We start from the raw sequence: 12,726 nt of genomic DNA on the forward strand, positions 1-12,726 counted from the left end.
ATTGAGGCCTAGAGAACCTTATCCAAAAAAACTTGTGAACTAGAAAAGCCTAATGGATTAGTAAACACAAATCAATGAAATTTAATGGTTTGTGTTAGCCAACTAAAATTATTGTAGTGAGAAATCAAAGAAATCTGAATGCCTTCTGTCAGCCTGTTATTGTCTAATAATGTAGGTAGCGAACAACTGAACTAGTAAGAACAAAGTTTTTCTCCAAACTAATTTAGAGAGAAACTTTACAAACTCCTCATATATCTCTATATTGAGTGTGAATTTTGAAAATCTAACCGTTAGATTACATGTTCTTATTATATTCTTCATGCATGTAAAATTTCAAGAAAATCAAAGATCAATTACTATCTCATCAAACAAATGTTTATGATCTAAAATTGTGTATACAAAATAAGTTTCTTAATCGAATAGTAAATAATATCCAATTTGAATGAAATTTGATATGCATGTTAAGAATATAAGGAATATGAAATTCAACGGTTAGATTTTCAAAATTCACACCAAAAAAAGAGATATATAAAAAGTTTAAAAAGTTTCTCTCCAAACTAGTTTGGAGAGAAACTTTGTTCAGCAAGTAATCTCTTGCCAAAGAAGGAAAGAATATAATATTGGCAATCATGATTCAAAGAATATATATGGCTTTAAGCAGTTGAAGGAGAACACAAACAGCCAAACTATCACACTAGAACAGTGGAAATGCCCCATAATTTGGATTTAATTTGTGGACCATGGTCTTAGTTTGTTTGTCTCTCTTATTTATTTTATGCTAAGTGAGTGTGAGGTAGAACTAAACCCACATAAAAAATCACAAAGAACATCCCACCTTCAATTATTGCTTTTGCCCTACTGTTTTAAAATAAATGACTAACCCTTACCAACATTGAGTAATTCAAATATCTTATTTTCCTTCTTTTGATGAGTCCAATCTCTCTTTAAAAAAGAAAAAGGAAAAAACCTATTAGCGATTCCTATTAGATAAGTAGATAACCATAACTACTCTATCATTCCAAATCAGTAAAAGAAAGAGGAAAAACATTAAGAAGTTTCTTGGGTAAAAACTAAAAAGTAAACATTAAGAAGATTCTTGGGTAAACAATTTTCTTCATGAAATCTGTCTTCTATATCATAGGTAAGCTGGGGAGATAAGAATTTTCATGCAACCCAGCAAATCAGTTGGCCCAAGCAGCTATGTCCAACTGTAAATAACTAGATAGTATATGACCACCCAACTTTACATGGGAGGCATGGACAAAGACAACATGAAAAAGGTGTTCAAACTTCAAACATAGGCCCCTGGTCTTCTTAGTATGAACAATCTCTGTCCAGAATTTAGCCCTACCTACGGTGCCTTACTTCTTCTACCTTCTACGTTATATTTTTATTTTTTAAAATAAATTACTAAATTCTCTTTTTCAAGTAGCTAGAGTGGTGGTCAAATTTCATTTTTGTCATAATTTTATACAAGATGTCTGTTTGGGTAACGACAAAAAACTTTTTGCCTTTGTTCTTTTATCTCATAACACAAACAGCCAAACTATCACACTAGAACAGTGGAAATGCCCCATAATTTGGATTTAATTTGTGGACCATGGTCTTAGTTTGTTTGTCTCTCTTATTTATTTTATGCTAAGTGAGTGTGAGGTAGAACTAAACCCACATAAAAAATCACAAAGAACATCCCACCTTCAATTATTGCTTTTGCCCTACTGTTTTAAAATAAATGACTAACCCTTACCAACATTGAGTAATTCAAATATCTTATTTTCCTTCTTTTGATGAGTCCAATCTCTCTTTAAAAAAGAAAAAGGAAAAAACCTATTAGCGATTCCTATTAGATAAGTAGATAACCATAACTACTCTATCATTCCAAATCAGTAAAAGAAAGAGGAAAAACATTAAGAAGTTTCTTGGGTAAAAACTAAAAAGTAAACATTAAGAAGATTCTTGGGTAAACAATTTTCTTCATGAAATCTGTCTTCTATATCATAGGTAAGCTGGGGAGATAAGAATTTTCATGCAACCCAGCAAATCAGTTGGCCCAAGCAGCTATGTCCAACTGTAAATAACTAGATAGTATATGACCACCCAACTTTACATGGGAGGCATGGACAAAGACAACATGAAAAAGGTGTTCAAACTTCAAACATAGGCCCCTGGTCTTCTTAGTATGAACAATCTCTGTCCAGAATTTAGCCCTACCTACGGTGCCTTACTTCTTCTACCTTCTACGTTATATTTTTATTTTTTAAAATAAATTACTAAATTCTCTTTTTCAAGTAGCTAGAGTGGTGGTCAAATTTCATTTTTGTCATAATTTTATACAAGATGTCTGTTTGGGTAACGACAAAAAACTTTTTGCCTTTGTTCTTTTATCTCACTTTTTCTTCTTCAAACAATCTATCTATTCTTTTAGAAATCAATTAGTTTTTGGTTTTTTTATTTTTTTTATTTCAACCTTTAATATTAAGCTACAAAAAAACTATTGTGGGGGAAAAAGCCCAAAGCTACTTAATGGGCCCGGAACCCACTATTAAGGGTCAGGGTGTTTCCGAGAATTAATAGGTGGTTGGGGCGGCCTATCTGAAGCAGGAAGCCCAGAAGCAGAAGGGGAGTGTCGTCCGAGGAGGCCACCATTTGTCCGAGGATGTCTTTCTCCTCGGCTATGATGATATTTGATCAAACGAACGTGTGAAAAGTCCGACTAATCTCCCCAACGATCCCAACGGTGGTGATAGACTCTGGGTGGATCTGGAAATGATCAGAACTAAAAAATATCTGAAGGAAAGGCTGGTACCACAGCATTTAATGCGCTGCAACAGCTTTTCTGGCCGCATTTATGTGGAGAAGACCCCTGAACAGTGCAACCTCAGCTACCGCCACTCACGAAGAACTAAGGTAGACACGCGACATGACATGCACTCGAGTGAATGCATGGATGAAGAACAAGTGGACGATAGAGATGATAGGGAGGGATGCTATATAAAGAAGAAGGGTCCCCGATAATAAGGGGGGCGGAAAAAGAGAAAGGAAAAGAGAAAGAAAAGTGTTACTGTAGCTCTGAACGTTGTAATCGCTGTTCATTCAATAACACACCTCTTCGGACAACCATTCATGGAGTTATCTGAGCTTTAGTTCATGTTATCGTTATTGCACGTGACCTAGCCAACTGTTTTGCGCTTCATAAACAGTCCAGCTCTTTCGCCCACTTTCTACAAATTCATTGTTCTGGGTTCGTTGGGCCTATAACCAATCTCTTTTGGGCTTAGACAACAAAAACTGACCCTACAACTATCAAATAATCTCGCATCATTTATAAAGTAAGGTTCAAGTTCGCCACACATCAAAGCTTTCAACATTTTATTTTTTCATTATAATAAAATATGAGTAAGGTAAATGTGTCCAATTATGACATATATTAATCATTCATTTAAAAAAAATTATAAAAAAATGAAAAAATTGTCAAAATAGTCAGTAACTTTTTTTTTTAATTTTCTAAAATAATTTACTGCCCCAAGAGCTTTAGTGCACTTGAGATAAACAAAATTTGATCGAGCATAGTTTTTGAGGAAAAATTATTAAATTTATTGAGAAGATTATTGAAATGATCAACTTGATCATTTTAACCAATAAAATGCTATTATTTATACAAATGCGATATTATTTAGTGATTTTTTTTTATTTTTTATTTTTATATTGATTAAAAATTTGACTTGCACATTTACATAAATAATATATATATATATATATATTTTTTTTTTTTTGAGGACTAGTCCTTACAAACAGCCAAACTATCACACTAGAACAGTGGAAATGCCCCATAATTTGGATTTAATTTGTGGACCATGGTCTTAGTTTGTTTGTCTCTCTTATTTATTTTATGCTAAGTGAGTGTGAGGTAGAACTAAACCCACATAAAAAATCACAAAGAACATCCCACCTTCAATTATTGCTTTTGCCCTACTGTTTTAAAATAAATGACTAACCCTTACCAACATTGAGTAATTCAAATATCTTATTTTCCTTCTTTTGATGAGTCCAATCTCTCTTTAAAAAAGAAAAAGGAAAAAACCTATTTGCGATTCCTATTAGATAAGTAGATAACCATAACTACTCTATCATTCCAAATCAGTAAAAGAAAGAGGAAAAACATTAAGAAGTTTCTTGGGTAAAAACTAAAAAGTAAACATTAAGCAGATTCTTGGGTAAACAATTTTCTTCATGAAATCTGTCTTCTATATCATAGGTAAGCTGGGGAGATAAGAATTTTCATGCAACCCAGCAAATCAGTTGGCCCAAGCAGCTATGTCCAACTGTAAATAACTAGATAGTATATGACCACCCAACTTTACATGGGAGGCATGGACAAAGACAACATGAAAAAGGTGTTCAAACTTCAAACATAGGCCCCTGGTCTTCTTAGTATGAACAATCTCTGTCCAGAATTTAGCCCTACCTACCGTGCCTTACTTCTTCTACCTTCTACGTTCTATTTTTATTTTTTAAAATAAATTACTAAATTCTCTTTTTCAAGTAGCTAGAGTGGTGGTCAAATTTCATTTTTGTCATAATTTTATACAAGATGTCTGTTTGGGTAACGACAAAAAACTTTTTGCCTTTGTTCTTTTATCTCATTTTTTCTTCTTCAAACAATCTATCTATTCTTTTAGAAATCAATTAGTTTTTGGTTTTTTTTTTTTTTTTTATTTCAACATTTAATATTAAGCTACAAAAAAACTATCAAATAATCTCGCATCATTTATAAAGTAAGGTTCAAGTTCGCCACACATCAAAGCTTTCAACATTTTATTTTTTCATTAAAATAAAATATGAGTAAGGTAAATGTGTCCAATTATGACATACATTAATCATTCATTTAAAAAAAATAAAAAAAATTGTCAAAAAAGTCAGTCACTTTTTTTTTTTTTATAAAAAATTTTCTAAAATAATTTAATGCCCCAAGAGCTTTAGTGCACTTGAGATAAACAAAATTTGATCAAAATATAGTTTTTGAGGAAAAATTATTAACTCTATTGAGAAGATTATTGAAATGATCAACTTAATTATTTTAATCAATAAAATGCTATTATTTATACAAATGCAATATTATTTAATGATTTTTTTTTTATTTTTTATTTTTATATTGATTAAAACTTTGACTCACACATTTACATAAATAACAATAATATATATTTTTTTTTTTTGAGGACTAGTCCCCCTAGACTTAATAATTTAGCCTAGGAAGGAATTCTTATTTTGACTCTAGAAAACCCACGTGAGATAAACAAATTTGACCGAAACGTCGTCCTCTCGGATGTCACGGCTCGAATTCTTATTTTGATGCACTGCTATTCTGTAGCTAACAGAAAAAAGGACTTCGAGGAACGATTAAGACTTGCCACGTGGATAGTGAGCCAGTTGTATTGGGCCCCGAGATCGCGGCTTTGTCTAGGTAGCTGGCTACTCCAAGAAATGTGAAGTTTTTCCAGCTATATATGTATATGGTCCTGAGTCTTGACACTGACTGAAGTGAACTACTTCTCTTTTTCTTCGCAGTAATAATATTGTACACACAATACTTACCATCTCATTCTTCTTTTAAAGTTTAAACTCTAATTAATGTTTTCCTGCTAAGCTCTTTTCATCTATTTCATAAATATTTTTTAATTGGCAAATCATGGCACAAGAATACAGGGCCACAAAGGTTAATAATAGTGAAATCATACTCAGCAATTGACTCATTTCGATCCAACTAATTAATTGGTGGCACGCACAAAATTTTATATATATAAGAATAATTACTCTATTATGGTGGGTTGAGTTTGTAACCATTGAGATAAAGTTGAATATTTTAACGGACTGTGTTAGATTCTTTTGCTAATGAAAAGTAATAAAATCAAGAGAGCTACTATTCATGAGATTTTTTTTTTTTTTGGCATTTTAAAAAGACTATTGGAGCTGTATTTTAAGGATTTACATTTACTCTATAAAATAGAGAGAAATTTGGTTTTTGCTCATCTTGGAGATGCTCTAAGACAACTATATTTAGATTTTAGGCATTAAAAAAAACTATCTTATCTTTTTGTTTGATAATTTAAAACCTCACTGTTCTAGAAATTACAAGTTCGAAAAAAAAAATTTCTTGTCATGGATTTTTTTTTTCTTGGTTAGGAATGTAATATTCAGTGGACTTCATATTAAGCTAAACAACTCAAATGCGACGCTCTAACCCAAAGATTTACCATACTAGGCCTAGTATTTTGGGGCCAGATTTTTTAACTCAAGGGACGGTTATGCCATTTTGATCATATGGGTCGTTTTAAAGCATCCACAACCAAAAATCTCATCTCATCCTATTTTACCATTCCAAAAAGCCACTTTATCAATTATACAATACAATTTTACAATACTCCTAGCATCTGAACTTTTATTTCCTTATTCTACTCATTAAAATAATATTTCTACACAATAAAATAATATATCCCACAATCACCATCATACAATACAACACATTATTTATTCTTTCTCTCTTGTTCTTTTTGTTCAAGAACCATAATCACCACCACCGCTGCACTACACACACTTGACACCACCACCACCACTAGCAACCCATAATCAATCGACAAAAAAAAAAAAAAAAAAAAAAAACTCAGAGAAAAGACTAGACCCACGCCGCTGCACCTACTGCCTAAGTCGTTGCACCACTAGACCCATGCCGCTGCATCCACTGACCACGCTATTGCCCACCAAAATCACACCTATTGAAATCAACCCACTGCCACCCACCGACCCAAAACCCACTCTCACATGAATCACAACCCACTTGACCCACACAACCCACGCGACCCAACATTAACCCACCGTGATCTCCATTGCTAACCACTGCGAAGCCACACAATCTTCACCCACAAACATGACAAAAATTTATGAAAATCAGATTGCTCAATTCGTCGCTGGGTAGCTCGATTTTGTTGAACCTCGAAGGAAGAGGATTTGCCACTAGGAAGCTTGAAGGAAGTTGATTTTGTTGACCCACGCGGAGAAGGAAAAATGAAAGAGAGAGAGAGAGTTGCCGAAGAAGGAAAAATGTGGAGACCCACCACCGTTGATCTCGCTAATCTAGAAACCCACCACACCGATCTCCAACTCAACCGCACCACCATACCGATCAGAGAGGCGAAGAGGATGATGACTGCTTGCGTTGCGTTTCCATTGGGTTGATGAGAGTTTAGTGTAGAGTGAAGGTAATGAGAAGAATCAGAGAGCAAAAAGAATAGAGAGCAGAAAGAAAGAAAGAAAAGGAAGAGAGAGAAGAATCAGAGATAATATAATAATAATTTTTAATAATACAATGTTGCTACAGTACCATCTTAGAAATAAGATGGTACTACAGCAGTATTGTAAATTTTTTTACAATTGGCACATTTTGCAAGTCCAGTTGGAGCAATATTTGAAGGCTGTGATGGTAAAATATCTCAACATATACCATATACCATATACCATTTGGGCTGCAGATGCTCTTATAGAAACATTTATAGGCATTCCGGTCCATATGCTGGCACAGTATGCAAAGAATGTTTTATGGCTTTCAAAGTGATTATTATTGTTGCTCATATTGGCAATTTTGATAGTTACAATAGGGAAATGAAGATTTGAACTATAGATGTTTCCATCAGAAACACTAGGAGATACCAATTAAGTAATAAGACTTTTGGTAAAGATTATAAATATAATTATATAGGATATTATAAGGAATTTGATTGGATATGATAGTGAATCAACCATCAAATTATGCTATATCCACTTGTGAGAAACATATTTATGATGTTATTCTTGTGTTAGTACCAAACAAATATATAAGAATATTTACTCTATTATAACTTCTTGTATTTCTTATAATATTTATTTTTATTTCCAAATAATAATTATCATTATGTATCCCAAGTGTTGTAAATTTGTAAAATTTGTATAATAAAATTTATAATATTCTAACACCACTTTTTAATTAATGTTTTTTTTTTTTGTAAGACTTTTTAATTAACGTTCATTGCTTACATTTTCAGTTTTCACTAGTCCATGTGAACATAAAGTTTTTTTTTTTTTTTTTAATGAACCATGTGAACAAAGTTTTATTCCTTCCCAAAAGAAAATAACGAAGGGTGGGTAAATTTCTACTAATGAAATTAGTTAATTAGATTATCTCTTTGTTGAGAGAGAGAGAGAGAGAGAGAGGGCCCCACAATCCATATTTTTAGGGGGCAGGAGGTCTACTCTTTAAGTGGGCCATAACCTTTAACTGCTTACTTGCACAGATTTTCTTAATCTTTAGAGCATTCACATCCTGAATTCCAATTCTACTCTATTTTATCATTCCAAAAAACTACTTTATCAATTATATTATATCATTTTATAATATCTCCAACATCCCAAAACTCTATTATTTTACCATTTTATTAAAATATTATTTTTTAAGTCCTAAGGCATGAAGGCAAACATAAAAAACATTTTTTTTATTCGTCCTCTCTCATTGTTTTCATTCCTTCCTGTCTCTCTCCTGTCTCACTTCTTTGTTACTTATCTAGGTTTGATTGTGCTCGGGTTCGTGCCTGTGAGATCGTGGGTTGTGGATCGTGAATTCGTGATATGGGTTTTTGTTGGTTGTGATCCGGTGGGTTTTTGTTGGTTGTGATCGGTTTTTGTTGGTTGTGATCGGTTTTTGTTGGTTGTGCTCTAGTGGGTTTTTGTAGGTTATCACCATCGGTTTGGCTGTGGGTCGTGGGTGTCACCATCAATTTGGCTGTGGGTTGTGAGTGTCACCGTCGATATGGCCATGGGCCATGGGTCGTGGTTGTGGTGCTTGGTTTTTTTTGCTTGGGTTGATGGGTAGCAATGGTGGTTCGATGTCTAGCTATAGCGGTGGTTTGGTGGTTGGTTGTGCTTGTGTCGTGGGTCGCCATCTGATCTATGGTATTGGATTGGTTGTGCTGTGGGTTGCAGTCTGGTGAAGCTTCAGCAATGGAGAGACAGAGATGAGAGATGTCTGAATGACAGAGAAAACTGATATTTAGATAAAATATTAATATTTATTTTGCAATTGTAGCATTTTAGAAATCTAGATGAAGCCACTTTTTTAGGTGAAAATGGTAAAATGGGCTTGGCATTGGCATTTAGAATGCCCAATGCGAATGCTCTTAAGCAAATACTCTACTTTTCAGCTTATATTCTACAAAAAAAATAATATCCTTGACCAAAAGTACACTATTGGATTTCTATTTTAAATTTTATGGTGTCTCTATGTTTATGGATAAATCTATTGTCATCCTATCACCATAGTCATGATTGTCAAATTTTAATCTCTCTCTCTCTCTCTCTCTCTCTCTCTCTCTCTCTGTATATATATATATATATATAATTTTTTTTGAATATAATAAATGTTGTGATTTAGGCATTTGAGACAAACGATATCATGTTTCACATGTATAGTAAAAACTAGAAAAACCTCATTTGTGTACCATTAGCCAAGTAAAAGAAAATTAAAAAGCAAGAGCACTTTGTATGTTTCACGACTTAAAATAGAAAAAAGGCAACAAAAGAAAAAAAAAAACACATAATAAAACACTGTTTAAAAAAAAAAAAAAAAAAAACACAAACGGACTAAAAAGGAGAAACGCACAAACCAAAAAAGATAATAATAATTTTCACATGGTAAATGGACATGCTAAAAAGTAACCCACAAAATGGAGATGCTGTCCAATGATATACATAGTACACGGATGTTCCCACGTTGAAATCCAATAGATAACAGATGAAGTTTTATCATATGAAGTACTACTATTATTAACACAGCCAAAAGTGACAGGACAATAAAAAGGAACCGCTAATAGAGGTTAGTTTGATTACATTTTGCTATATGAATTCACTAATGATCATCTGGATATATTGTAGCAGACAATTGATGACCTTCATGGGAGAAAATCTTCACATTCTTAGGTGATCTTTTGAGCTTTTGAGAAGTCATCATTTCTACTTCAGAAGAAGAAGGATGGTGATGGGGGCAAAGAAGAGTAGCAGTGGATTTGACTATGAGTTCAAACATCATCCTCTTCACTAATTTTCTCTTTGGAGGAACTATGCCACCTTTCTTTGCCATGCTCAGCTCTATCTTCTCTCAAAAGCCTAGCTTGTAGAACTAAGGAGGATTTGAGTTTTGAGTTTTGAAGAAGTTGTTGAAAACCAAGTAGGAGTGGCTAAGTGAAGGGGTTGAGAGTTGAGAGCACAATTGGATTGCAAGAGACCCAATAAATAAGAGTTATCATGGCACGGGGTCTATTTGCTTCACAATCTTAATTAAAAGCGGTCTAATGGGTAGCTAGAAGTCAAACATTATTGGTTTACCTGCATGTGGGTCCTAAAATGAAAAGACTTTTTGAAGTTTGAACATAAAAATGATAAACTAGATTCTCCGACCCACTTGCTATTTCCTCCAGCGTGGCAGCCAAATGCCAATTCTCTTCTTAATTATATCGTATGGTCATGGGCTCTGGTCATACTCAAAATAAGTATATCCCCCGACATGGGATGGGAGCGGACTCGGAAGATAATGTTTGGAATCTTAAATTTTTTATTACGCCAGTATAAAATTATATAAATATCATATTTACAACATTTTTGTAATAGTTTTACAACAAATTCAAAATAACAAGTTGTTATTAATAAGTAAAAAAGTAATTTTAATAGTGGGTTTAAAATAGAATATAACAACTTATTAACTAAGATTTGTTATAAAAGTGTTTTGACTTAAACTTCTTACCATAAAATTAGAGCATTGTAAAATTTTTCTAGAATTTTCCGTTATCTTTATTTGTGATTGTAATTATTTCATTGGTATTTTAACTATGTTTCTAATAAAACATATTTATTCTTCCAAATATAAAAAACGTATTTAAGATTTCACGTTAAATTCTTACAAGTAATATCAATTTCCGTTTAAAAAAAAAAGTAATATCAATTTCCGTTCCCTAAGGCCTAAAAGGCCCAAGAATAAATAAATAAATAATATCAATTCCAAAATTAAGTTTAATCAAATCCAATTCATTCCGATTAGTTTAGTACCGCAAAACTTAGTCTTAAAGACTTAAACTTAAGAGAAAGCTACCCTTCAATATCAACAAATCCGCATTAAAAAAAAGAAAAGAAAAGAATTTGTAGACTTCAACATTGTCATCATTGGAAGCATTTTCTCAAAAATAAAATCTCAACGGAAGCAATACTCCCATCTGTTGAGGGTCATTTTTGTAAAACATAAAAAAAAATTAAAAAAAAAAAAAAAGGGAAGGAGGCCCAATCCAGCAATACATGCAGCAAATAGGAGTGGCAAGTATAGAATAGAACTATTAAACCCAAGTGGTAGAAATAATGGGTCACAAGTCCATAAAATAAATAAATGGGCCTTAAGGAAGCAAGTGGGCTCGAAAGGCCCGGAAAGAAAAAATAATAAACCCATGGGCAGTGTATGATGTGAAAAAGTAAAAATGAGCCACGGCAGGCTCAAAGTAATGTAAGCAAAGAGAGTAGGGAATTGTTGGCAGGCCCATAAACCCCAAGGATGAGTATAAAGTAATTGGGCCGAGGAAGCCCAATGAAGTAAGTAAAAGCCCATAGGAACACAAAGTTAGGAAAAGAGTCGAGGAAGCCCAAAGTAAGTAAATGGGCCGATGAACCCCAAAACAAGTAAATAGGCTGAGGATGCCCAATGGGACACAGGAGCCCCTAAGTAAGAAAGCTCATGGTCATGCAAAGCCATTTAGGGTAGAGAGTAAAATGGCAGGTCTAATAAAGGACCAGTAGGACCAAGTCATTATAGCAGGAATGACAAAATAATATGGCAGGACATGAGGGCAACCAAGAAATGGGCTAAGGGAAATGTAAAACCCAGTATCAAATGAAGCCCAACCCCTAAAGGGAACTGTAAATTATGAAACGACCCACGTAAAAGAACAAAGAAATGCAGCAGATGGTGCAAACAAAGCTCCAGATCGCGGCAAACACATGAGCAGTAGGTAAATTTTAAACGTACATGACAGGAAAGCACGCGCAAAGCCCAGGCACTATGATGCGAACCTCAAACGACATGCTTTGAGACCCAACAAAAATATTGGAATTGATGCGAACCTCAATCAACACGCTTTGAGACCCAACAAAAATATTGGAATACTTGCCCAAGAAAGCTAAAATTCAGATTTTGATAGAACCCTGACCCAACGTTTATAAGTGAAACGCGAACCAAAGGTATAAGTAACAGACCTTGACCCAATGATTATAATGGAATCATGAACCAAAGGTATAAAGTTTGAACGCCACAAGGAAGAATCCCTGATAAGTTCACAGTTCTTGAAGAACCAAAAGAAGAGCAAAGCCTCACCTTTTCTGATTTTTATTCAATAAATCCTTATTACAATGAGTGCATGCTATTTATAAGGCATGACTGAAAATAGAAAAATATAAAAAACGTACTAAATAATAAAACCCTAAATAAAAGTTGATTTGGTCTGAAATTAGCATATCCCAAATAGGAAAAATAGCTAAAAACGTTCTAAATAATAAAAGCCTAAAATTAAGGTAGATCTAGTCCAAAAATAGATGCTCCAGACTAGGAAAAATATCTATTAACTGATATGGAGCTGGAAAATCAATCAGCCATTAATCCACGTCATAAAT

Source organism: Quercus suber, unplaced genomic scaffold (genome assembly GCF_002906115.3).
Source record: "Quercus suber isolate HL8 unplaced genomic scaffold, Cork oak 2.0 scaffold_266, whole genome shotgun sequence".
In the NCBI taxonomy this organism is placed as follows: Eukaryota; Viridiplantae; Streptophyta; class Magnoliopsida; order Fagales; family Fagaceae; genus Quercus; species Quercus suber.